Source organism: Arachis hypogaea, chromosome 15 (genome assembly GCF_003086295.3).
Source record: "Arachis hypogaea cultivar Tifrunner chromosome 15, arahy.Tifrunner.gnm2.J5K5, whole genome shotgun sequence".
In the NCBI taxonomy this organism is placed as follows: domain Eukaryota; kingdom Viridiplantae; phylum Streptophyta; class Magnoliopsida; order Fabales; family Fabaceae; genus Arachis; species Arachis hypogaea.
In genome coordinates, this window is record NC_092050.1 from 96,592,146 (window position 1) to 96,594,888 (window position 2,743).

At 37.0% G+C, this 2,743-nt stretch overlaps 1 non-coding gene across 1 annotated transcript; it reads left to right on the forward strand.

Moving 5' to 3' along the window:
• The first annotated feature begins 845 nt into the window (after positions 1-845).
• LOC112752895 (small nucleolar RNA R71) lies at positions 846-953 on the forward strand. Its single transcript, XR_003177304.1, has one exon. It is a non-coding gene; the product is annotated as a small nucleolar RNA R71 (small nucleolar RNA).
• Positions 954-2,743: the final 1,790 nt, after the last annotated feature.

Below are 2,743 nucleotides of genomic sequence, written 5' to 3' on the forward strand. Positions count from 1 at the left end.
TTGGAGGCCAGTGGGCATCCATTGAGGTCTTCCTCAGTGGAGATCACTGCCTCTTCCTCCTCTCCAGGTTCGGCCATGTGAGACGTGTTTATGGCCTTGCACTCTCTCTTTGGATTCTCTTCTGTATTGCTTGGGAGAGTACTAGGAGGGAGTTCAGTAATTTTCTTACTCAGCTGACCCACTTGTGCCTCCAAATTTCTAATGGAGGACCTTGTTTCAGTCATGAAACTTTGAGTGGTTTTGATTAGATCAGAGATAATGGTTGCTAAGTCAGAGTGGCTTTGCTTAGAATTCTCTGTCTGTTGCTGAGAAGGTGATGGAAACGGCTTGCCATTGCTAAACTTGTTTCTTCCACCATTATTATTGTTGAAACCTTGTTGAGGTCTCTGTTGATCCTTCCATGAGAGATTTGGATGATTTCTCCATGAAGGATTATAGGTGTTTCCATAGGGTTCTCCCATGTAATTCACCTCTTCCATTGCTGGGTTCTCAAGATCATAAGCTTCTTCTTCAGAGGAAGCTTCCTTAGTACTGCCTGTTGCTGCTTGCATTTCAGACAGACTCTGAGAAATCATATTGACTTGTTGGGTCAATATTTTATTCTGAGCCAATATGGCATTCAGAGTATCAATCTCAAGAACTCCCTTCTTCTGAGTTGTCCCATTATTCACAGGATTCCTTTCAGAAGTGTACATGAATTGGTTATTTGCAACCATTTCAATGAGTTCCTGAGCTTCTGCAGGCATCTTCTTCAGATGAAGAGATCCTCCAGCAGAGGTATCCAATGACATCTTGGATAGTTCAGACAGACCATCATAGAAAATACCTATGATGCTCCCTTCTGAAAGCATGTCAGAAGGGCATCTTTTGATCAATTGCTTGTATCTTTCTCAAGCTTCATAGAGGGATTCTCCTTCCTTCTGTCCGAAGGTTTGGACTTCCACTCTAAGCTTGCTTAATTTTTGAGGTGGAAAGAACTTTGCCAAGAAGGCATTGACTAGCTTTTCCCAAGAGTTCAGGCTTTCTTTAGGTCGTGAATTCAACCATGTCCTAGCTCTGTCTCTTACAGCAAAAGGAAAAAGCATAAGTTTGTAGACTTCAGGGTCAACCCCATTGGTCTTGACAGTGTCACAGATTTGCAAGAATTCAGCTAAGAACTGATGAGGATCTTCCAATGGAAGTCCATGAATCTTGCAATTCTGTTGCATTAGAGAAACTAATTGAGGCTTAAGCTCAAAGTTGTTTGTTCCAATGGCAGGGATTGAGATGCTTCTCCCATAGAAGTCGGGAGTAGGTGCAGTAAAGTCACCAAGCACCTTCCTTGCATTGTTGGCATTGTTGTTTTCGGCTGCCATGGTTTCTTCTTCCTTGAAAAGCTCTGTTAGGCCCTCTAAAGAGAGATGTTCTTTAGCTTCTATTAGCTTTCTCTTCAAGGTCCTTTCAGGTTCAGGATCAGCTTGAACAAGTATGCCTTTATCTTTGTTCCTGCTCATATGAAAGAGAAAAGATCAAGAAAGTAGGGAATCCTCTATGTCACAGTATAGAGATTCCTTGAGGTGTCAGAGGAAAAGAAGAATAGAAGGATGAGGTAGATAGAAGAGAATTCGAACATATAAAGAAGGATAGAGTTCGAATTTCACCTTGAGGAGGAGTGTTAGTCCCTTAAATAGAAGGATGTGAGAAGAGGGGAAGAATTTTCGAAAATAAATTAAAAATATTTTGAAATAATAAAAAGAAATTTTGAAAATTTGATTGAGATTTTCGAAAATTAAGATTGGGAAAGAAATTAAGTGATTTTTGAAAAAGATTTTGAAATTAGAAATAAAAAAGATATGATTGAGAGTTGATTTTGAAAAAGATGTGATTGAAAAGATATGATTGAGAAGATATGATTGAAAATCAAACTAAAAAGAGAAAGTTTTAAAATTAAAGTTGATTTACTTGACTAACAAGAAATTAGAAGATATGATTCTAGAATTAAAACTTTTGATCCTTTCTTAATAGGCAAGTAACAACTAGAAAATTTTGAGGTAAATCATTAATTATAACAAGGATTTTCGAAAATAATAAAAATTGGAAAGAAATTGATTTTGAAGAGATATGATTGAAAAGATATGATTTGAAAAAGATTTAATTTTGAAAAATTATGAAGATTTGAAAAAAATCTAAATTAAAAACAAAATCTTCCCTCTAGTGTCATCCTGGCGTTAAACGCCCAGAATGGCATCCATTCTAGCGTTTAACGCCCCAAATCCTACCTTTTTGGAGGGTACCTGGCTGGCGTTTAAACGCCAGTTTTCCTTCTTCACTGGGCATTTTGAACGCCCAGCTTTTTCTGTTTGATTTCTCTGCTGAATGTTCTGAATCTTCAATTGAGAAAGATTGTTCAAGCATTCATTCAGAAAAACAATAGTATTGCCACCACATCAAAGTAATTAAACTGTTTTAAAATTTGAAATTCATGCACTTCTTTTTCTTTTTCAATTAAAAACATTTTTCATTTAAGAAAGTTGACGGATTCATTTTCATAGCTTTAAGGCATAGACACTTAGACACTAATGATCATGTAATAAAGACACAAACATAAATAACATAAGCATAAAAATTCGAAAAACAGGAAAATAAAGAACAAGGAAATTAAAGAATGGGTCCACCTTAGTGTTGGCGGCTTGTTCTTCCTCTTGAAGATCTTATGGAGTGCTTGAGCTCCTCAATGTCTCTTCCTTGCCTTTGTTGCTCCTCT